General features: G+C 33.2%; 4 non-coding genes across 4 annotated transcripts; all 4 read right to left on the reverse strand.

Moving 5' to 3' along the window:
- Positions 1-15,028: 15,028 nt before the first annotated feature.
- On the reverse strand, positions 15,029-15,101 carry Trnav-uac. The gene has a single exon. It is a non-coding gene; the product is annotated as a tRNA-Val (tRNA).
- Positions 15,102-15,197: 96 nt separating this feature from the next.
- Positions 15,198-15,270, reverse strand: Trnav-aac. The gene has a single exon. It is a non-coding gene; the product is annotated as a tRNA-Val (tRNA).
- A 96-nt stretch (positions 15,271-15,366) lies between these two features.
- On the reverse strand, positions 15,367-15,439 carry Trnav-aac. Its single transcript has one exon. It is a non-coding gene; the product is annotated as a tRNA-Val (tRNA).
- A 3,674-nt stretch (positions 15,440-19,113) lies between these two features.
- Trnav-aac lies at positions 19,114-19,186 on the reverse strand. The gene has a single exon. It is a non-coding gene; the product is annotated as a tRNA-Val (tRNA).
- Positions 19,187-25,377: the final 6,191 nt, after the last annotated feature.

The following is a 25,377-nucleotide window of genomic DNA, read 5'->3' on the forward strand; positions in this document are numbered from 1 at the left end:
GATACAAATATACTCGATTATAGGTTGGGATACCAGCAGCGATACAAAGAAATGTTGTTATCAATTATTCGTTCTGGATTGATAAATGTTTCAGTCCATAAATGAATATAGAGTAATTACACTCTATCGGTCCATATACTGATATAATTTTATTTATTTTTTTCATTAATAGCTTTATACCAATGAGAATATTAAAAAAACTCCGTGCAATAGACGAAACGTCTGTCTGGCGTTTATTCTGTAAAAGGAGCTCCTTGTTAGAGAGAGGAAAATGTAAATAATTGACTTTACATTTGTCACGCCGTCTACGTGTTGTTTCTTCCTCTTTTCATAAACGTTAATTGAACGTGAACTGAATAATGTCTATCTGTACGCCATGTTTGTTATCTTGTTTATAAATTTATTTATATAGGAACACGTTATTCACGCTTGTCACGTCAATGTTCTAAATTTAAAGCGGATGAAACTGCAAAGCGATGCGCTGCGCTTTTTTATAACGATTTTATATTGTAAAAACCGTTACGTCATCTATAGTAATATTGTAAAAGAGTAATCTTGTTTGTTTGTATTTATGAGGTAATATCAGAACTTACGACAGCTACATTAGTTCGGAGTACTATAGGATATAAGTAAGAGAGAGAGAGAGTGAGAGAGTAAGTAAGAGAGTAGCAACAGTAGTAGCAGTAGAGCCGAGATGGTACAGTGGTTAGAGCGCGTACATCTTAACCGATGATTGCGGGTTCAGATCAGGGCAAGCAAGACTGAATTTTCATGTGCTTATATATGATTATATTTCATGCAGAGCTTTTCTACACAAATGAATTGGAAGATTCATAATCATGTCGTGGCAGAATTGTAACAGCGTGAAATAAGCTCCTAACCTTTTCCTTAGAGGGAGAGGAGGCAATAAATAATAATAATAATAATAATACATGTTTATTTCATCAATAACCAAGACAGTACAATAATATTCCAAATATTGACTTCTTCTTTTAATAGTAGAACCAATAGCTGCCACTGAAAGTCATGTTAAATCATTTTTTTTTCGAACTGTGTACTGCTGTTGGCCTTTTTGGCCTCTACAGTGTCACCGGGGTGTTTAATCAACAAAATTCTTAACACTATATACAATCGTTTGCGAATCTTGCCATCGCGATGTAGAAATTTACATATTTTGACATAACGTAATCTAGTAGCTATAGGTTACATTAATTATTACGTGTAAAGCTTGAATAAATTAAATATAATATATAAATAAACTAAATTTAAATTATATAAATATCAGGTAATAATTAATTAAATGTGAAATTGATGGGGCGGAGTCAGGCCGCTAAACAATGACAACTCACTGCATTCTTAACGCGAACAGACTATAGTTTCGAGCACTTTACAGCGTTCGTGGTCACGGGTAGACTAAGGTGGCATTTGTCTATTTGGAGAACAAAAGAAATATTATTTACAACTACCGCCAACGAAGTAGTAGTGGCGGTAGTTGTAAATAATATTGCCACCTTAGTATATACGCGATTCAAATCCGTTATAACTAGTTTTATTTCAATACCATTACATACCATTTTATTAATTAATTACACCAGCGCGATGCTATGTGAATAGCTAGTCTATTAATGTAGGTAATATTCATGTGAACTAATTCAGTATATATTTAAGTTAGGCCTTATAGAGAAAAAGTCTCTCATTCATTATTTCAGTTTCATTTATTCATTAATATAATAAGATATTTAAGGTTAACCTTCATGAAAGTGATGTGACGTTCATTTTGATAAGCTGATATAATGAACAATATCATTTCGGTAATAACGAAGTAGACATGATTAATTGGTTCTCATATTTTCGTGACTGATACAGACCAACGTGCATATTTTATGAGTAAATTTTCATTACTCTATGTAATCCTTGTTAATGCTATGTGAAAGAAATTATAGATTATTTACTTGGTGGTATCGCTTTGTGCAAGCCCGTCTGGGTACTACCGACTCATCAAATATTCTACCGCCAAACAACAGTACCCAGTGTGAGATATAGAATAATATGCCTCAATTTTTTAAGTTATTTTTTAATAAATGATATTTTTATAGCATACAATCAATTACTTTATTTGAGGATTGACTTTTAAGAGTAATGTAACAGGTTACTCCCAGTTTATATCCAATCCAATTTGTCTCCCAGAGTTTTAGTATGAAATTGTTATTATAATATTTACTATTGTATAAGGATATTATTCCGGGTCCTTATAGAAGAAACGTCGCACAAACAGAATACTGTACAGAGCCGATAAGGGTACGTACATGCTCGTTGTCTAGTCAAAATGCATTTACTGGTTCTCTCGCCGATCGTTTGTTGGAAGCTTAAGTTACTGGTATCACCTCGAATTAATAGCTGCATGATTATGGTTTTCCTTGATCAAAGTATGATCTTTATTATTAAGCCTTTTGTATGAGAAACTAGTTATGCTTGCGATGTTGTACGCGTTTGAATTTAACAAAAAATATATTATTGTAGCCTGTTACTCCTTATTATATCAGTTATGTGCCAGTGAAAGTTCCGTCAAAATCGGTAATGCCGTTTGTGCCAGAGATTAGTCGGAACAAACAGAAAGATAGACAGACAGACAGACAAATTGTAAAAAAAATGTTATTTTGGTATAGGTACCGTGTATACAAATATATATTGAGTAAAAAAGTGCTATTTTAATATTACAAACACACACTCCAATTTTATTATATAAATATAGATTTTTAAAGTGCGATCGTCAATAACTTTTTACTTGGGTAACTAATAAGTAAGTGCAGACGAAGACGTAATAAGATGTAGAAGTTCTACACGAAACTAAGGAATTTGAAGTTTAATAATACATCAGTTTGTTATATGGTTGAATTTAACTATAACAGGAAAAGTTAAGCAGCGATAAAATAAACGATATAGTTTTTACACAGATATATTTTCACAAGCACAGAAGGTGAAATATAAAAGAATATACAAGAAAGATAAAGCGAAGGTACAGTTATAGCGTTTAAGTAAGAAAATAGAATAACCAAGAAATATAAGAAGAATTAAGCGTAATAAGCAAAAGCGTTGCATAGCAACGAGTATCCAACGGTGCGCACGCAGCCTCCCGGCGTCGGTATCAGAAAACGACTGACGAACGGGGTAAAGTCGACGTCACGCATAGCGGTGCTTTGACCAACTATGCATGAAGCGAGTAATGCGTTTATTCAACGCTACAGTTAAAAACCGCCTTTCAACAATTATTGATTGTTTCTTAAGAAGAAAAGAATTTCGAAATAAATCGTTTTAAAAGTGGACGATATGAAGATCAGTATATCTAAGTATTAAAAGTAAATGTCAAAACTAGAATTTTTTAGAAGAACAACAAATTTAAGACGGATTTTTAAAACCGAAATAGCGTGACCTTCACATCGAAACACTAAAACCGAAAACTTGACGACCTCCATGGTCGAGTGGTGTGTACACCGGTTTTCATGGGTACGCCACTCTGAGGTCCCGGGTTCGATTCCCGGCTGAGTCGATGTAGATTATCATTAGTTTTCTATGTTGTCTTGGGTCTGGGTGTTTGTGGTACCGTCATTACTTCTGATTTCCATAACACAAGTGCTTCAGCTACTTACATTGGGATCAGAGTAATGTATGTGATGTTGTCTCATATTTATTTATTTATTTATTTTATCTAAACCTTTTGTATACCGAATACTTAACGTAATCGAATGTTAAAATGGCGTCGCCTTTCGGGAGGAGGGGAAAGGGATATAGATAAGAAATAGCATTTTATTTATTTTGTGCTGAGATGGCCCAGTCGGTAGAACGCCTGCCTCTTAACCGAGGATTGCGGGTTTAAATCCAGGCAAGCACCACTGAATATTCATGTGCTGAATTTGTGTTTATAATTCATATCGTGCTCGGCGGTGTAGGAAAACATCGTGAGGAAACCTGCATGTGTCTAATTTCATAGAAATTCTGTCACATTTGCATTCCACCACCCGCATTGGAACAGCGTGGTGGAATATGTTCCCAACCCTCTCCTTTATGGAGGAGGAGGCCTTGTCCCAGCAGTGGGAAGTTGGAAGTTGGAAGTTTTACAGGCCGTTACTTTACTTTACTTTACTTTATTTTGTCTATAGTTGTATGGTCTCTGGTATTTTATTGATTGTTTTAATAACAACGTGTTTTCTGTTTTCAAGTGTTGGTTAGTTTTTAATCTTAATAATTTCTGCCACCAAACGGTATAGAGCTGATAAGATTATATTTGATCAGCAGTGTGATTTGTAAATAGTTTGTAACTTGCTGGTCGGGCTATGTGCAATCCCGTCTGGGTAGGTACCACCCACTCACCAGTTATTCTACCGCCAAATAACAGTACTCAGTATTGTTGTGTTCCGGTTTTAAGGGTGAGTGAGCCAGTGTAACTACAGGTACAAGGGGCATAACATCTTATTTCCCAAGGTTGGTGGCACATCGACGATGTAAGGAATAGTAAATATTTCTTACAGCGTCACTGTCTATGGGTGATGGTGAACTCTTAGCATCAGGTGGCCCATATTCTCGTCCGCCAACCTATACCATAAAAAAAGAAAGAAACCACTTCGTATCTCACGAAAAAAGAGTTTAATATTTAAGATGATATGTTAATTTGATATGTGTATAGTATTACCATAACTTATACCTTTAATGTATTACATCATAAACAAAATCGTCCTCTTCTTTTTTTAAATTAAAATAGGAGTAATAAAAATAAATTCGCAAATTACTTTCAGAATAAGTTAACAAAGGTATAATATTTTTTTACTTAAGCGATTTAACGCAATATTTATATGAGATCTTTCAAGTTTTTTTTTTTGCAGAATACATTTTTAATATCTGTAATATTTTTAATGTAATCAATAGATTAATGATTTGTATTTTTTAAATACAATAATTTTGAATTTATATAAATTTATTCATTAATTCCTTTTGAATTATACTAATAATAAATATGATGTTGTTATTAATATATTATTTTTATTACTATTTGTCTATTATATAAAACAATTAATTATTTTAATTAAATATCATTGCCTGATATCGTTCTACGAAAACAGTAAAATTGTAAAATAAATAAATGTTTTTGTCATATTTATTAAAAACTGTATTGATACATATTTAACTAGAAAGATTAATAAGTAATAATAAAATTGATGGATATATTTAAAGTACGAAATATACCAGAGGTATTTCTCATTGAAGATACGAAATAGGATTTTATTTTCTCTGTATTTTATTTATCTACCTTTTCAACCGACTTCAAAAAGGAGGAGGTTATCAATTCGTCTGTATTTTTTTTTTTTTTTTTTTTTTTTTTTTTTTTTTATGTTTGTTACCTCATAACTTTTTACTGGGTGGACCGATTTTGATAATTTTTTTTTGTTTGAAAGGTGCTTCCCGTGGGGTCCCATTTTTTTTTTATTTTTTTTCCGATGATGGTATCCGTATGAAAACGACATAAGTCTTAAATTTGCATTGTGTATACGCGCGACAAATAGGTGAATAACTCAAAATCACGTTAACCAATTTTGATGATTCTTTTTTATTATAAAGGATATACTTTAAGGGTAGTTTGGTGAAGGTTTGGTAAGGTTCTAAGCACAGGATCCATGACAAATTAAGGGAACGGGAGGGAACGGAACAATTCTGAGGAGCACGTTAGCAATACTCGGTCGAATCTTTTATTTATGGGTTACTTGGATATTTGAATCACCTTCCGGAACGTGGTTATGTTCATGTAATTGTCATAATCGAATATTATAATCAACTAGCGACCCGCCCCGACTTCTCACGGGTGCAATACTGATACTAAAATAATATACTAAAGAATTTGTTTATTTACGACATCACATTGCAAACTTCTAAAATTGTCAGTGTTTCGTTACTTTATTGTTCATTTATTATATACACAAACCTTCCCCTTGAATCACACTATCTATTAAAAAAAACCGCATCAAAATCCGTTGCGTAGTTTTAAAGATATAGGGACAGAGAAAGCGCTTTTGTTTTATACTATGTATTGACGGAACTCCTAAACGGCTTACAGTTAGGGTGCGACTTGGGGCAGAATTTCTTACTGTCTTTAATCAAATTTTGTGTATATGATGTGATGTCATATGATGTACGACTTAGCATACGAATAGCTCTTTTGTAAAGTTTTTTTACTGAGGTCGATTACAGCTCATTCGAGGGTGGTACCTTGTAGTTTATGCCACATGACGTATTAAAGCCGCATTTTCGAAAATCTATTTTTGCTTTATTCGAAAGTTTCTTTTGAAATTATCCCCGAAGTAGTTTCTGATTCATATAAACGGCACGCTTAATCTATTCATATTAAAAAAAAATGTTAGTCTACATCAGCTTCACTCAAAATCAAAAAATAAATAAAATTTTAACAAAAAGAAAAACCGACTTCAAACAAAACACTATTTTAAAACAAATAAAAATGTACTAAAAAGTAATAAAAATAATTGCATATTTAACATATTTTTGAGAGTCCTCCTAGGTAAAATGAAATGAAAAATATTAGACTACTTAAAAGTCGATTTACGATTATATAATGTAGTTATAATTATTGCTATATTTGGAGTCGGTGTCAGCCAATAAAACCCTACAGTATATCTATCAAAAACAATACGAGAATACTTTAACAAATATGTTTTTTACAAATTACCTTTTACACAATAATATACTGGATCAATCAAGGGGCTCGTATCGCTTCTTTCTTTTGATTGTTGGGGCAAGGACACCGTAGCTGACACCGGCTCCAAATATACCAATAACTATAACTACATTATATAATCGTAAATCGACTTTTAAGTAGTCTAATATTTTTCATTTCATTTTACCTAGGAGGACTCTCAAAAATATGTTAAATATGCAATTATTTTTATTACTTTTTAGTACATTTTTATTTGTTTTAAAATAGTGTTTTGTTTGAAGTCGGTTTTTCTTTTTCTTAAAATTTTATTTATAGGTAAACTCATATTGAAATATATCGTGAGGCTTTCATGCGTTCAACATTCAGAAGCGAGACGTAACTTCACATTAGTTTCAATCAATCGTGACTCACGCGTAGAAACGCTGCATTTAATTTTAATTTCGAAATCTATTGCCCTAATTTATCTTACCGACTTTTTTTTATTAATAATATTTTGATTTTAACAAAACATGGTTATTTTTATTATTAGATATATTAATTTAAATAATTGTATTTAACTAACATGACTTTGTATTTTTTAAATGTTAAAAAAAGTAACTAGTTCCTTGCCGATTCTTCTCGGTAGAATCTACTTTCCGAACCGGTGGTAGCTTCACTTAATTGTAAAATGACGATTCAAAAGGGCTTGTAAAAGTCTACTTGAACAAAGTTTATTTTGATTTGATTTGATTACAGTTGTTAAAAACGGAATATTGACCATGCTTTTTTATTTTCATTTGATGGATGTATAATGTCGAAATATCGAGCATTGTGACATTATCTACGAATGTCTTGTTCACGAGACTGAAGTTTGCGGGTAGATGTTGATAATGTTAGAAGAAGTGTCCGTATCGGACTACCTCCTTTCTCGTTCATTTGCTGCGTAAACACTGGTCACCACTACCATTGTCACTTGCACCCCTACCATTGTCCATTGCTATATTTGTTTTAAGTGCACTCGACACTCGATCCCGTGTTTTACAAACGAAACTCACCGTATCGATTCGAGAATTTCTTATCGAGGGCTTGCATAACTTTATCACTGAATTTGTTTTTTTTTTTTAATAATGTAATGAAAACAGACGTGCGAATTAACTATGAAACGGTCGTATGTTGTTGAATGTTGTATGTTGAACTTAGAAAGAAAACTTCTTTTGATTTGAATTTAAATTCCAAAACCTACTATACCTACATATAAACCTCGGAAGAAAACCTATTTTTAATTTCAATTTTCACTTATTCTTTAAACCGATTAGAAACTACTAACTATATCTATATTGTAGATTAAATTTACTTCAAATATTTATAAATTAAAAAAGTAAAATTGAGCCTGTAAATTTCCCACTGCTGGGATAAGGCCTCCTCTTCCATTAAGGAGAGGGTTTGGAACATATTCCACCACGCTGTTCCAATGCGGATTGGTGGAATGCATATGTGGCAGAATTTCGATGAAATTAGACACATGCAGGTTTCCTCATGAAGTTTTCCTTTACCGCCGAGCTCGAGATGAATTATAAACACAAATTAAGCTCATACATATAGTGGTGCTTGCCTGGGTTTGAACCTGCAATCATCGGTTAAGATGCACGCGTTCCTGGGCTCTCCATCTCAGCTCTTTCAAATATTTATGCAGTTGAACAATTGTTGCTATTTTAAACAATTATAACGACACATATACAAAAAAGTCATGAAATTTTTATGTTTTAGTATAAATTTAGATTTTAAATACGTAACGAAAAAGTTCTAATGTAAGAATTATACGAATATAATATCAAACAATCTCCGTTGCGAGTCGTGGTTTTGAATAATGATAAGTTCAAATTCGGCACCATTAATAATGTTTTATCAAGATTATATGAGTTTAAATTCATTCATAGAAACTCACCATCATTTATTGAATTTAAAGTATGATGTCTACTAATGGAACTAATATACGACTTTCTTTAATCTTTCTTTTTATTACAAAAGTTGCCTGGAGTTTATGAATTCCTTTGGTAATGCATTGTAGCTAATAAAAAAGTGCGAATATTTTTTTTATTTTTCTCGTGGTAGTGCATACAGGAGTATAATCAAGCATGGATTTGTTAATTTCAGCATATTTTATCTATATTAAGAGGTTCTACACTACGGTGCCCATTGGCCTTTAAATTGCATAAATATAAGTATATTTTATTTTAATAATCGCCGACACCGACACCGACTGCAAATATACCAATAATTATAACTACATGATATAATCGTTAATCGACTTTTAAGTAGTCTAATATTTTTCATTTCATTTAACTTAGGAAGACTCTAAAAAATATGTTGAATACGCAATTATTTTTATTACTTTTTCGTGCATATTCATTTGTTTTAAAATAGTGTTTTGTTTGAAGTCGGTTTTTCTTTTTGTTAAAATTTTTATTTATTTTTTGATTTTAAGTGAAGCTGATGTTGACTAACTATTTTTTTTAATATGGATAGATTAAGAGTTCCGTTTATATGAGTCAGAAACTACTTCGAGGACAATTTCAAAGGAAACTTGCGAATAAAGAAAAAATAGACTTTCGAAAATGCGGATTTAATACGTCACGCGGCGTAAACTACAAGGATCCCTCGAAAGAGCTGTAATCGAACTCAGCAAAAAAACTTTGAATAAGCCCAACTATATTTCGTACATCATATGACATCACATCACATACACAAAATTTGATTAAATATAGTAAGAAATTCTGCCCCATATCGCACCCTAACTGTGAGCCGTATAGGAGTTCCATCACTATATAGTATAAAACAAAGTCGCTTTCTCTGTCCCTATATCTTTAAATCTACGCAACGGATTTTGATGCGGTTTTTTTTAAAAGATAGTGTGATTCAAGGGAAAGGTTTGTGTATATAATACATGAACAATATAGTAAAGAAACACTGATGATTTTAAAAGTTTGCGATGTGATGTCGTAAATAAACAAATTCTGTAATATATTTATTTGTATCAGTATTGCACCCGTGCGAAGCCGGGGTGGGTAGCTAGTTGATTATAATATTCGACTATGATAATTATATAAACATAACCACATTACGGAAGGTGACTCAAATATCCAAATAACCTATAAATAAAAGATTCGACTGAGTATCGCTAACGTGCTCCTCAGAATTGTTCCGTTCCCTTCCGTTCCGTTACTTTGTCATGGATCCTGTGCTCAGAACCTTACCAAACTTTCACCAAATTACCCTTGAAGTATATATTTTATAATAAAAAAAGAATATCAAATATCAAAATTGGTTAACGTGATTTTCAGTTATTCACCTATTTGTCGCGCATATACATAATGCAAATTTAAGACTTATGTCGTTTTCATATGGATATCATCATCGGAAAAAAAAAAAAAAAAAATGGGACCCCACGGGAAGCACTACCTTTCAAACAAAAAAAAATTATCAAAATCGGTCGAACCAGTGAAAAGTTATGAGGTAACAAACATAAAAAAAAAAAAAAAAAAAAAAAAAAATACAGACGAATTGATAACCTCCTCCTTTTGGAAGTCGGTTGATTATTGAGTAGTGGCGCAAAAAGCTTCATCAAAAGTATAACACCTCGTCTAATTGCCTCCACTGGTGACAGGAGGGCTGGTTCGTTTGTTCGTTTTGCCCATACGATCGGAATTGCGATTCAACGGGGAAATGCTGCTAGCATTCTTGCCACCATTCCACGCGGTCAAGATTTATACAGCAACTAGTTTTAGTTCATATTTGTATATATTTAAGCCTTTAATGTTATTAATACTCTGATATTTTTGCTAGTAAATACAAAAATACTTGAACTTAGTCTATTAAAATTTTTGATACGCAGCAACCAGATTAATTAGAGTCTAGATATAGGTATATCTCGGCTTCAATATATAGGTACTTAAAAATAAACGTAATTGCAGCCTGTAAATGTCCCACAATTGGTCGAAAACCTCTGAGCTGCTTCATGCATATACACGCGGAAGAATGTCGTTGAAATAAGACACATGCAGATTTCCTCACGATGGTTTTCTTCACTAACGATGATGACATTAATTGTAAAAACAAATCAAGCATATTCGAATTTTGAACCCGCAATCATCTAACCACTTGGCCACCTTGCTTCTACAAACTATCTTTATAAATATTATAAATGTGGAAGTAGCTGTCTGTCTGTATATCGCTCTTACACGACCAAGCCACTGAACCAAATTTGATGCAATTTGGTACGAAGCACACTTGAACTCAAAGAAAGGACGTAGGGTAATTATTTTTGCCTAACACATGACAACCAACACCTTAAAACGCGAGCAAAACCGCGGGCGACTTCTAGTAAGTATTAAAAATAAAACCATGTTCCCAATTTAAATGAGCTGCACATGCGACCTATTTGTTCATATGCATGACTCGCTAAAAACGCGTGAATTTCCGATGAAAAACAGTGTCGACGGCTGTGAATAGCGGTTGATGAGATTTCTTTTGATCGCTTTTTGCTTACGTAACGAACACGAGTATGTTACAGTCGAAAATGTATTCGGTCAAAATTGCTCTTTACCAGTGACAACTCGAAAAATATTGTAGATTAAGGATAGATATATATATATATATATATATATATATATATATATATATATATATATATGGGCCACCTGATGGTAAGTGGTTACCATCACCCATAGACAATGAAGCTGTAAGAAATATTAACTATTCCTTACATCGTCAATGTGCCACCAACCTTGGGAACTAAGATGTTATGTCCCTTGTGTCTGTAGGTACACTGGCTCACTCACCCTTCAAACCGGAACACAAAAATACTGAGTACTGTTAGTTGGCGGTAGAGTAACTGATGAGTGGGTGGTACCTACCCAGATGGGCTTGCACAAATCTCTACCACCAAGTACATAAAGTTCAGTTTTTATTTATATAAGCATATTATTTGGGACAGGACTGACATGACAGTGTGGTACCATTATTATTCGAATATCTCAATCGAAATTCATTTAAACGTGCCATTTTCTCGAGTGGTAAACTTGTTATATAAACGCTGTAATGAAATATGGTATATTTGAATAGATATATAAATATAATAAAGAAGTAATTGATGTTTATTTGAAAATGTTACGGCCGTAATTTCTATCTCCTATGTGCGATTTGTATCAATTAGATAATCAATTATAAAAAAGTATTGTACGACTTAGAAAAAAAAATCTTTGAGCGTTTCTAAATCTTTCATAAGATTATGATGATATTTTAATGAGTTATTATGTATACTTCTTTGAAGGATAATTGATAAAAAAAATAATAATTTTAATTTACCCTTTAGAGACCCTTTCTAAACTCAAATATTTAGCGAAAATATTAGCTGAAAGTCGTTTTTCCCGGATAATATAATTCCGACTGTAACCTAACATAAATATCTTCAAATCCAATATAAACTTTTAAATAAAACTATTTATAACGTATATTAATTATTTTTAAACATCCCGACGTTTCGAGCACTTTGCAGTGTTCGTGTCACGGGCAGACTAAGATGACATTTGTCTATTTGAAGAACAAGGGAATATTATTAACAACTACCGCCAACGATTTCTCAATTGATATCTTGAGTAACGTTCCGGTTGCACGCAGAAGGCACTAACTGTATCTTTAGGTCTTAGAATATAAACTTTTAATTTCTATTAAGAGTCAGAACTTCTTCAGCGTTTTTGAGGGAATCGATAATTCGGCTAGATCAGATATAAGCAAATATGGCTATTTATAATTTTTTTCAATAAATATTGGACAACATCATACATTACTCTGATGCCAATGTAAATAACTAAAGTACTTGTGTCATGGAAAATCAGAAGTAACGACGGTACTACGAACACCCAGACCCAAGACAACATAGAAAACTAATGAACTTTTTCTACATCGACTCAACCGGGAATCGGGCCCGGGACCTCGGAGTGGCGCACCCACGGAGATCGTCAAAAATTTATAATGATTATTAAGATAGTTGTGTTTAAGTTTAAACGGTTGTTGAGTCTGTACGGCTATAGGTAGGAGAGCTTACATAACAAGATTGGTTTGCAAAATTCATATCATATTGGCGATATGAGTGTCTATTACTTAGACACTTTTTACTTGGTGCTAGGGCTTAGTGCAAGCCCGTCTGGTTAGGTTACCACCCACTCATCAGTTATTCTATATATATAGAAAAGATAGATATATATATATAAAACACTGGAGTCTGAACTCAAAAAATCCGAACACAATTAAACAAAAAATTGTTTTAAAACTAGTTTAATCTTGATATTATTGCAATATAATTATACATTGTTTCGTTGTCATGAGTAGTTAGTAAGTTAATAAAAAAAAAAACAAAAGAAGATCACAGCATTCGATTTTACACATTACTTTTGCTTTTCGAATTTTGTAAAAAAAGATTTTATATGTGATGAAATAATGTTAATTTCATTAAAATTATATTATATAATAAAATCGTAGGCTCGAACAATGTCTTTTAAAACATAAACATAAACCAATGTTTATAAATGAAGATTGGTTTATGGTTATAACTGGCAACCGTTTAAAATCTAGTGGCTTATTTCCATGCTGTGTATAAAAAGAACTCAACCATTTATTTATTTGCTAAATTAGTACTCTGCGTAAAATATGTATACTTCAACTAGCAAAAATATAATTCGTATAAATAAAAGATTTTAGATACCGAAACATTTTTACTTTATATTCTTAGTTGATTAAACTGTTTTCATTTCCAATCAGAGTTTTTATAAGTCATGGCACTGTCTATATTTTCTAATATATTTCGAAAGACTTGATATTGCTATCGGTAAAACAAAGGATTTATCTTTCAGTATAAAATCCGCGGTGCGTTTCGTTACACGAGTTCAGAAAAGCAAATCGGTTCGGCGATCGATTGTTCGTCCCACGGTTCGTTTGCTTGTATTGTTTTATCAAAATTAAAAAAAAACAAGACGTAATCGCTAGTATTCTCACGTACAAATAACAGGTTTCGTTGTTGACATAACAAATAGTTAAGTGTAAGGCTTTTGATATTGAATACGTCGACTATCACGAGTCAATTAACAACCTTTTCGTTTATTTGCTAGTATTTTTTTATTAAATTGTAAATAATAAAAATCGTTTTTAATATTATAATTTGTTTAAATTTATTTCCATAATGTATGTGAGACAGAAAAAAAGCCTGCAAATGTCCCACTGAGGGGCTAAGGGCTTTATATATGATGGGAAGATTATTCCAAAAGAGTAGGAGTATATCTTACAGCGTAACCGCTGGATCAGTTAAGGCGTGTGCATCGTAACTGATTGCGGGTTCAAACTCAGGCAAGCATCACTGAGTTTTTATATCCTTAATTTCTATTTTATCTTTTTCTATTTTATATTTTTTATCTTAATTTTATAAAGTATTGTGAGGAATCCTGTATGTGTCTAATGAAATTCTTTTACATGTGGATTCACCAACCGGCGTTGGAGAATGTAAACTTCAAAACTTCCTGAGATAAACGATTGGTATCAATGATTATCCTTAATCTAATGGTCAATTGGAACTTTATAGGTTATAAACACCAATGTCAGCCTTCCAGATCGTCCCACCAGGTATTCAATCTATTCTACCATTCATCGGTTCATCTTCACAAAACCTAACGATTACATATTGAGATGAAACTATACGTATTATGAAATTAGCCATATATTTCATTTGAAGATAATAAAAATTTCTTACATGAAGAAATCTTTGAATCAAGTCTCGATTGAAAATAAAAACAAATTATTCATTTCTGAAGTAATTAAAAACTTCTTGAAACTGAACTTTTAATTGACGATGTTTTTTATCAGTAGAACAACGTTTGCAGTGGAATTAAAAATGTATATTTATCACAATCGTTTGGACATTGTAAAATACTAGTGGAGAAAAAAAAGCAAGTTCTGAGAAGGTTTTTCTCGACGATATGTATCTTGTTTCTCATCGTATCTTACAAAACAGGTACATATTTATTTGCTTTGGAAATTATTCCGACAAAGTTTTGGACAAATTGCGTCAGTAAGTCTCCACGAAGCAGTATTTTTGTAAGAAGTTTTTTACTCGATTATCTCTAACATAATACTTGCTCATTCGTATTAAATAAATATTAATATTTAAATCGACAATATTAGTGTTATTACGAATACACTTGTCAAAAATAGTATTTTTTTAATTTTTTAAATAGGTAAACAATGTACCCATACAAGTTGGAAGGCTTTAATTAACAAAAGCAATGTTTCCGCCCGGGATCGAACCGGGGGCCTTCTGCGTGTAAGGCAGATGTGATAACCACTACACCACGGAAACTACCAGAATGAATGTCTTAAATTTGAAAATCATTTAAATATTGCTACACAGAATATAAGGAAGTAAAAACTGACAGGATTCCATAGAAAAAAATCATGTTTCCGCCCGGGGTCGAACCGGGGGCCTTCTGCGTGTTAGGCAGATGTGATAACCGCTACACTACGGAAACTTCCAGAGTAACCGGCTTAAATTTGCAAATCATTTTAACATTGCTACACAGATCACAAATAAAGAAAATGTCATAGGCTTCGATATTCAAAAGTTATGTTTCCGCCCGGGGTCGAACCGGGGGCCTTCTGCGTGTTAGGCAGATGTGATAACCGCTACACCACGGAAACTTTGAGTCAGATTGGGTTATTTATAAACAACGATCGAATAATAAAATACTTTTGAAATTTGTATATCTATATAGCATTATGGTTTTTAATTTTACATGTAATATTAGATAGAGTTTCAGCAAAATATTTACACAATACGAATGTTTCGTTTAATTCAAAAGCAAACGAAACGTGTTGTGTCGTTTGCCACTGTAGTTCGTAGCAGATAAGTTCGTAGCTTAGCGTAGCACATTGTATTGGATTGTAATTCGCTAGCTAATGACTTGTTTGACGATTTCACAATAGACCGGAAGGGTTTTTAATAACAACATGTTGAAATTAATACTAACTGTTGTTAAGTATTTTATATTTAAACATTTTCTTGATATTGAATTAAATGGAATAAATTTAATGAATTCCATTTAATTCAATATTGTAATTATGAGTAGAGTAACAACAACAAGAACAACAACAGCCTGTAAATTCCCACTGCTGGGCTAAAGGCCTCCTCTCCCTTTGAGGAGAAGGTTTGGAACATATTCCACCACGCTGTTCCAATGCGGGTTGGTGGAATACACATGTGGCAGAATTTCTATGAAATTTGTCACATGCAGGTTTCCTCACGATGTTTTTCTTTACCGCTGAGCACGAGATGAATTATAAAGACAAATTAAGCACATGAATCAGCGGTGCTTGCCTGGGTTTGAACCCGCAATCATCGGTTAAGATGCACGCGTTCTAACCATTGGGCCATCTCGGCTCTTTTGGACCATCTCGGCTCTTGAGTAGAGTAGTATTTTATTAATTAATTTTTATATATTAAAAATAGTTTCATTTCCAATTGTCCAATATCTACATAATATTTATACAATATAAATTACATTACCAAAAAGTATATCCTTTATCAACATTTCTTTATGCAATATAGAAGCGTTACTTGTTTATAGATTGTTAAATCTATTGCTCCAATATATTGCTATAACATTAATATTATAAATACGAGTTTATATATTTGGGGCTGCACAGAATCTGAAATTGATTAAATCATGGATAGATTGAGAAAAACATATATGTATTATTACATTTAAAGACAATACTTTGTGTTTTAAATTTTGAAAAAGGGTAACAATTGATTTTCTTTTTACCAGTTTTTCTCGGTAAAATATTATACAAATTTATTAATCAACTGTAAATAATATTCTTTAATCAGTTATGGTTTTACAAAATAATAATTCAAAAGTGATTGTTATAGATATTAACTTCTTGTATTTATTTAAACGTACAAAGTAACCTTATCGTTTAGTTTCCTGAAAACGATTAAACTTTCGGTAACAATTAAATTTGACATCAAATCCACTTGGGAACTAAATAAGAACAAAGACATGAATTACAAGATGTTAGAGAAAATTCGGTGCTATAGGAAGTAAATTATTCAAATGTTATTTACGTTTAAATTTAATAAAATTAATTATTCGATACAGATACTAGGAAACTGTGTTCGGTAATATGAGAATCTTTAAAACGATCATTTTAAATTTTCACCAGAAGGAAACACGATATATTCATGTCATTTTGTTGTTGTTTTCACTTTATTTGCTAAAGGAAATTGCTTGACTCGTAAAACCTGTGAAGTTTTACCGTTTTCGATGTTTATAGCTTTTGTAGCTTTATTTTATAACTTTCCTGTTGAAACTGAAATGAATTGGACATTTTATTGACTTCACAATTATGATTGACATGTCGAATGACGCAAATAAACAGAATGTTAAAGTCACGCCCAATTTCAAAGAGAAAACAATAGCAAGTAATAAATAATCAATTCCTTCGTAGCTTTAATTATCCGGTCTCATTTACCCTTGAAATAATTCAATCAAATCAAATCAAATCACTTTTGAATCGTCATTTTACAATAAAGTGAAGCAACCACCGGTTCGGAGAGTAGATTCTACCGAGAAGAACCGGCAAGAAACTCTGTAGTTCCGTAAAGGCTGGCAACGCACTTGGCACACTAAGCTCCTTGGTATTGCAGATGTCCATGGCAGTGGTAATCACTTTTCATCAGGTGAGCCTCCAGCTCGTTTGCCAATAACATAAAAAAAAAACTTGTCTTAATCGATGATTACAGATTCAAATCCAGCAATGCACTAATACATTTTTATGTGCTTAGTTTACATTGATAATTAATATTTTGTGGAGTGGTTAAGGAATTGTAAGAGAACCTGCTTTAATCTATTTTTTCAATGAAATTATTAATTCCAATGAAATGCTGCCAAATGTGAATTCACCCTATCTTGGAGTAGTGTGTTGGAATTTGATCCAAAAATTCGCCTGAAACGGTCCTGCTTTGACCTACAAGTAGTACATTTACTTTACTTTTAGACCGCCTGAATTCCCCTTTTTCAAACCAGATAGTACCAGAAAATGTTAAAATATTTAGTCTTTTACCTCGATCATCTATTACAACAACGGCAATCTGTAAATTTTCCACTGCTAGGCTAAGGCCTCCTCTCCCTTTGTGGAGAAGCTTTGGAACATATTCCACCACGCTGTTCCAATGCGGGTTGGTGGGATATACATGTGGCAGAACTTCTATGAAATTAGACACATGCAGGTTTCCTCAAGATGTTTTCCTACACCGCTGAGCACGAGATGAATTATAAACACAAATTAAGCACATGAATATTCAGTGGTGCTTGCCTGGGTTTGAATCCGCAATCATCGGTTAGGTTGCACGCGTTCTAACCACTCGGCCATCTCTCACCTATTACATGATAGTGTAGTGTATGCGGGTTCAATTTAATGGCACCACGAAATTATAGCAATAGTATGCTAATTAAACATTCGTTAGTCTGCAATAGCTCAAGATATATTTACCCGTGCGGAGTATATGTACGGTGGTACTGTGACTGTAAGTAATGGAATTAATGAAGTAATTAACCGATATTCTTCAAATACAGTTAACGTGAATTGTTCATTTGGTGGTTTGGTAATATTTTATTATTATATAATATTGGTTCTTTATATACAGACAGATCCTTCGGTGGTGTTCCGGCTATAAAGTTGAGTGAGCTAGTGTTTTTTTGTGTTATTGGTAATGAACGAGCATGAGGGTCAAATGTCTTTAAGAAAAGAGTACGTTCTTTTCTTGAAGGTTCCCAATTCGTATCGGTTCGGAAAAACCGCTGGCGTAAGCTGGTCCCAAACAGTGCTCGTGCAGAAAATGTCTTGAAATCGTTGTGAATTTTCGGACATCTAGGTAGTGTTGCTGCAGGAACATAGCATCTTTTCCAAGGTTATTGCCGCATTATGCATATGGGGAATGATTAAAAAACAATTTCATTCGGCGTCATTGACTATAGGGATGTGGATCACTTACCATCAAGCTACCTGTATTTGTCAGTTTGCCTAGCTACTCTATTGTTGTTATTTTGTGTTAATTTTCAAATGTAAATATTACGGTGGAAGTGCGATAACTGAGCGAATATAGTCATAATATATTGCTTGTAATTTCTGACTCGACAAAGGCAATGATCCTCTGTTTCGAAAAGAGAACCAATTGCGTCTTAGTAACGTATAATACCTGCTTTATCACGGTTACTTACGGGAGTAAGCAGCTTAAGATTGAAAACTTATTAACATTGCTATGCAGTACAAAATAAAAAAAACATGAAAAGTAATATTTTGTCAAAAACCAATGTTTCCGCCCGGGATCGAACCGGGGGCCTTCTGCGTGTTAGGCAGATGTGATAACCGCTACACCACGGAAGCTTCGAAAGTGAATGTCTTAAATTTGAAAATCATTTAAACATTGCTACGCAGATCACAAATAAATAAATAAATGATAGGCTTCGATACTCAAAAGTTATGTTTCCGCCCGGGGTCGAACCGGGGGCCTTTTGCGTGTTAGGCAGATGATAACCGCTACACCACCTTGCCTTTGTAGTTCGTAGCAGATAAGTTCGTAGCTTAGGGTAGCACATTGTAGTGGATTGTAATTCGCTACCTAACGACTTGTTTGACGATTGCCCAATGCACCGGAATGGTTTTTTAATAATAACATGTTGAAATTAATACTAACTGTTATTAAGTATTTTATATTTAAACATTTTCTTGATATTGAATTAAATTGAATAAATTTATCAGATAGAATCAGATTTTATTAATTAATTTTTATATATTAAAAATTTTATTTTCAATTATTCAATATATATATATTATATTTATGCAATATAAATGACATTACCAAAAGTATATCCTATATTAAAATTTCTTTATTCAATATAGAGACGTTACTTGTTTATAGATTGTTAAATATATTGCGCTAATATTTTGCTATAATATTAATATTATAAATACGAGTTTGTATATTTGTAGCTGCACAGAATCGGAAATTGATTAAATCGTGGATAAGCGTATTGTTTTTTTAATCAGTCTAACATTATTATATACATATATAATTACATTTAATGACAATACTTTGTGTTTTAAATTTCGAAAAAGGGTAACTATTGATTTTCTTTTACCAGTTTTTCTCGGTAAAAAACTATACGAATATATAAACCAACTGTGGATAATTGGTGGTAGGGCTTTGTGCAAGCCCGTCTGGGTAGGTACCACCCACTCATCAGTCATTCTACCGCCAAATAACAATACTGAGTGTATTGTTGTGTTCTGGTCTGAAGGGTGAGTGAGCCAGTGTAGCCACAGGCACAAGGGACATAACATCTTAGTTCCCAAGGTTGGTGACACATTGACGATGTAAGGAATAGTTAATATTTCTTACAGCGTCATTGTCTATGGGTGATGGTGACCACTTACTCAGGTGGCCCATATGCCAATCTACACCATAAAAAAAAACTGTAAATAATATTCTTTAATTAGTTATGGTTTTATAAAATTATGATTCAAAAGTGATTGTTATAGATATTAACTTCTTGTATTTATTTAAACGTACTAAGTAACCTTATCTTTTAGTTTCCTCAAAACGATTAAACTTTCGGTAACAATTAAATTTGACATAAAATCCACTTGGGAACTAAATAAGAACAAAGACATGAATTACGAGATGCTAGAGAAAATTCGGTATCATAGGAAGTAAATTATTCAAATGTCATTTACGTTTAAATTTAATAAAATTAATTATTCGATACAGATACTAGGAAACTGTGTTCGGTAATACGAGAATCTTTAAAACGATCATTTTAAATTTTCACCAGAAGGAAATACGATATATTCGTGTCATTTTGGTATTGTTTTCACTTTATTCGCTAAAGGAAATTGTTTGACTCGTAAAACCTGTGAAGTTTTACCGTTTTCGATGTTTATAGCTTTTGTAGCTTTATTTTATAACTTTCCTGTTGAAACTGAAATGAATTGGACATTTTATTGACTTCAAAATTATGATTGACATGTCGAATGACGCAAATAAACAGAATTTTAAAGTCACGCCCACTTTCAAAGAGAAAACAATAGCAAGTAATAAATAATTAATTCCTTCGTAGCTTTAATTATCCGGTCTCATTTACCCTTGAAATAATTGAATCAAATCAAATCAAAATAAACTTCATTCAAGTAGGCTTTTACAAGCACTTTTGAATCGTCATTTTACAATTAAGTGAAGCTACCACCGGTTCGAAAAGTAGATTCTACCGAGAAGAACCGGCAAGAAACTCAGTAGTTACTCTTTTTTAACATTTAAAAAATACAAATTCATGTTAGTTAAATACAATTATTTAAATTAATATATCCTGCTTGGAAGTCAACAGGTAAAATAAGTAAATGACCGTTCAAATAGAGAGTATGACAGTTGTTTTAATATTTATTTTCATTTATTAAAAGATATGTAGACGTGCTGTTGGTGCATCTTTAATTTGTATTTTATTTTAGTTTGCCCGCTGAGAGCTGCTGTTCGTGCTGGGTTTGTTGAGTGGGTAGAACCAACCCACCTTTAAAAAAAAGTGCGTACTCCTTCTGTAAACGCACCTGCCACACCAAGCTCCTTGGTATTGCAGATGTCCATAGTCCATGGGTAGTGGTAATCACTATTCATTATAAAAAAACAGATTGTCTTAATCGATGATCACAGATTCAAATCCAGCAACGCATTAATAAATGTGCTTAATTTGCATTGATAATTAATATTGTGTGGAGTGATTAAGGAATTGTAAGAAAACCTGCGTTTATCTAATATTTAATGAAATTATTAATTCCAATGAAATGCTGCCATATGTGAATTCAACCTACCTTGGAGCAGTTTGTTGGAATTAGGTCCAAAACTTCTCCTGAAAGGGAGAGGCCGCTTTACCCTACAAGTAGGACATTTACTTTACTTTTAATGCCCCTTTCTCATACCAGATAGTATCAGAATATTTTAACTTCAATATGATATATTGAAGTTAAAATATTTAATCTTTTTCCTCGATCATCTATTATATGGTGGTGTATTGTATGCGGGTTCAACTCAATGGCACCGCGAAACTATATCAATAGTATGCTAATTAAACATTCGTTAGTCCGCAATAGCACAAGATATATTTACCGTGCACGGAGTATATGTACGGCGATACTGTGACTGTAATCAATGGAATTAAATAAGTAATTAACCGATATTGTTCAAATACAGTTAACGTGGATTGTTCATTTGGTGGTTTGGTAATATTTTATTATTATATAATGTTGGTTCTTTATATTAGGTTGGGGAAAAAGTCTTTTCGCATATAGTAAGTATGAACTTGTAATAAAATCTCTTTGGCTATACCATTTGTATCTGGCTGGTTTTGGTATCATTAAAAAGTTTTAATTTTAAAGAAGGCACTTCCAAATTCAAATTAGGAATTTGTGTGATTTTCATTTGTTTTTGTTGTTGAAAAAAAATATTTGTGATGTTTATGGACCTAATGCAGTATCTGTGAGAGTAGCGCAGGTTTGGTTTAAGCGTTTTCAAGCCGGAAATTTTGATATCAAAGATGCATCTCGCTCTGGTCACCCTGTTACGGACAAAATTGATGCCATTTTTGAAAAAGTGGAGCAAGATCGGCATATTAGTAGTTACGATGTAGGTGAAGAACTGGCAATGGACCACAAAACGGTTTTGACTCATTTGAATAAAGCTGGGTACACAAAAAAGCTCGATATATGGGTGCCTCATGAACTCACTGAAAGAAATCTAATGAACCTTGTACTCATTTGTGATTCTTTATTACGACGTAATGAAACCGAACCATTTTTGAAGAAGCTGATAACTGGTGATGAAAAGTGGATCACATACGACAAGAACGTGCGAAAAAGATCGTGGTCAAAGGCCGGTCAAGCTTCACAGACTGTGGCAAAACCCGGATTAACTCGCAACAAGGTAATGCTGTGTGTATGGTGGGATTGGAAGGGCATCATTCATTATGAGCTGTTACCGCCCGGCAGGACCATCGATTCAGAACTGTATTGCGAACAATTGATGAGATTGAAGCAAGAAATTAAGAGAAAGCGGCCAGAATTGATCAACAGAAGGGGTGTGGTTTTTCACCATAACAGACCTCACAAATCTTTAGCCACTCAACAAAAATTACGAGAGTTTGGCTGGGAGGTATTAATGCATCCGCCGTATAGTCCTGACCTTGCACCTTCAGATTTTCATCTGTTTCGGTCTCTGCAGAATTCCTTAGGCAGTGTCAGGTTAACATCACGAGAGGACTGCCAAAACCACTTGTCGCAGTTTTTCGATCAGAAGCCCCAAAATTTTTACAGCAATGGGATCATGTCACTACCAACAAGATGGCAAAAAGTTATGGCACAAAATGGCACCTACATACTTTAGTCAAATGTAAATAAACTATAAAAAAAACTTTTTTAAATTTTCATATAAAATACGAAGAAACTTTTTCCCCAACCTATTATAAAGACAGATCCTTCGGTGGTGTTCCGGCTATAAAGTTGAGTGAGCTAGTGTTTTTTTGTGTTATTGGTAGCGGACGAACAGAAGGGTCAACTGATGGAAAGTGATTAACACCAGAGAGTCGAGATGGCCCAGCGGTTAGAACGCGTGCATCTTAACCGCTGATTCATGTGCTTAATTTGTCTTTATAATTCATCTCGTGCTCGGTGGTGAAGGAAAACATCGTGAGGAAACCTGCACGTGACAAATTTCATTGAAATTTTGCCACATATGTATTCCACCAACCCGCATTGGAACAGCGTGGTGGAATATGTTCCAAACCTTCTCCTCAAAGGGAGTGGAGGCCTTAAGCCCAGCAGTGGGAATTTACAGGTTGTTGTTGTTGTTGTTGTTTTTAGTTGTTGATTAACACCACCCATGGACATCTGCAAATATTAGGGTTTGCAGGTACGTTGCCGGTCTTGAAGAAAAGATTACGTTCTTTTCTTGAAGGTTCCCAAGTCGTATAGGTTCGGAAAAACCGCCGGCGTAAGGTTGATTCCAAACAGTGCTCGTGCAAAGTAGAAAATGTCTTAAAATCGTTGTGAATTTTCGGACATCTTAGTTTCCAAGGTTATTGCCGCATTATGCATGTGAGGAATGATTAAAAAACAATACCAGTTGTGACCAGTTGCTATAAGATGGCCGCTTTGACTCTCGAATCAAAAAAATAAATATACTATAATATTTGTTGTTGTGTTATATCAGTTGAATAAAAGGAACTAAAGGATATTGTATACGACAAAATCAATATGATGTTAACATATTACTGGACGATGAAATGAAAGAAAAATGAATGCGGAAAAAGTTATACAAAAGGCAGTCTTATGTCATAAATAGCCATGTTTTCGAATAGCCTTAGGGCAAAGGTCAACATGTTATAATAAAATAGTTGTCTTATTAATCAAATAATGCCTAATCTTTTGTATAAATAATGTCATCAGTATTATTGTTGATACATTTGTTTATTTAAGGGGGTCTCTCGTAAATACGAGTTATTAAACTCAAACTCAAACTCAAATAACTTTATTCAATATAGAAGCATTACACTTTCTTATTGATGGTCAATTGAAACACTACCACCGGTTCGGAAAAGAAAATACCCTGACCTGAGAAGAACCGGCGAAAGAAACTCAGCGGGTTTTTTTATTTTATTTTAGTTGTCTCATATATTATTTAAACAATTTAATATGAGATGAAATAGCCAGGAGGCGATCGTTTCATTCCCAAGGTGTGCTATCGATCATAAACTCATTAATTGTATAGTAACCTTTTGCACACAAGCGTTCCTTAATAATTTTCTTAAATTTGGCAACAGAGGCATTTTGAACGCTTTCTGGGATCCTGTTGTAAAACCGTATACATTGCCCCACAAAGGAGTTACTGACTCTATGTAGTCGAGTAACAGGAGTAACAAGTTTGTGTTTGTTCCTTGTACCAATGCTATGAGTATCACATTTTCTCATGAAATCATTAATATTTTTTCGTACATACATAACATTGCAGAATATACATTGAGAAGCAACAGTCAATATCTTGATTTCTCAAAATTTATTCCTTAACGATTCTTTAGCTCCTAGGTTATAGATTGCGCGAATAGCCCTCTTCTGTAGCACAAATATAGTATGGATAGCGGCTGCGTTGCCCCACAGCATAATACCGTATGACATTATACTGTGAAAGTAACTGAAATATACTAAGCGAGCCGTATCAACATCGGTACATAATCTAATCTTTTTGACCGCAAATTAATAGCATTTAATTTGTCTTTCCTTTCACTGGTTCATTGCTGGGATAATGTATGCCTTCGTGAATGTGAATGATTAATATTTCATTGACTATAGGGGTGGTGATGACTTACCATCAACTACCTGTATTTGTCATTGCCTAGCTTTTCTATTGTTGTTATTTTGTGTTAATTTTCAAATGTAAATATTACGGTGGAATTGCGGTAGCTGAGCGAATATAGTCATAATATATTGCTTGTCTTTCTGACTCGACAGAAGCAATGATCCTTTGTTTCGAAAAGAGA

The sequence above is a fragment of the Vanessa cardui genome, chromosome 16 (assembly GCF_905220365.1).
Source record: "Vanessa cardui chromosome 16, ilVanCard2.1, whole genome shotgun sequence".
Lineage (NCBI taxonomy): Eukaryota > Metazoa > Arthropoda > Insecta > Lepidoptera > Nymphalidae > Vanessa > Vanessa cardui.